The sequence below is a fragment of the Dipodomys ordii genome, unplaced genomic scaffold (assembly GCF_000151885.1).
Source record: "Dipodomys ordii isolate 6190 unplaced genomic scaffold, Dord_2.0 Scaffold22, whole genome shotgun sequence".
Classification (NCBI taxonomy): domain Eukaryota; kingdom Metazoa; phylum Chordata; class Mammalia; order Rodentia; family Heteromyidae; genus Dipodomys; species Dipodomys ordii.
This window is the reverse complement of record NW_012267238.1, coordinates 11,285,318-11,285,784: the sequence shown is the minus strand read 5'-3', so window position 1 is coordinate 11,285,784 and position 467 is coordinate 11,285,318.

Here is a 467-nt window from a genome sequence, read left to right as displayed (position 1 = left end):
CTCAGAGCTATAAACTTGCCTCTGAGTACTGCTTTTGCTGTGTCCCAGAGCAGTTCAGTTCTTTCTTGGAGTCCATCATAGCATGCTGTCTACTGACCTCTCCCTTTAGTTTCCTCCTGATGTCAACAAACTCAAAAGATCCCCACAGGATCTGTGGATGTCCTTCATCACTGCTTCACCAAGTGCTATGATTTCCAGTTGTATTATGCAAATATCTGGGAGTCCTTTCAGAGTTGCCTATCTTTTCACACCTCATCAGTAATCTCTGACCAGGTTAGAGAAATGAATGCTCTGAATATTATAGGATCCAGTCGTGTGTCTTTCACATTGTAATTGTTCTCACACACAGACTTGGGAGTCATTGTGTGCAAATAGAAAGGGAGAGGAGGGAAAAAGGGAAATGCTAATCAGAGGAGAGGAAGGGAGGGGAGAGACAGGGAGGGAAGGAGAGGGGAAATGAAGTGAAG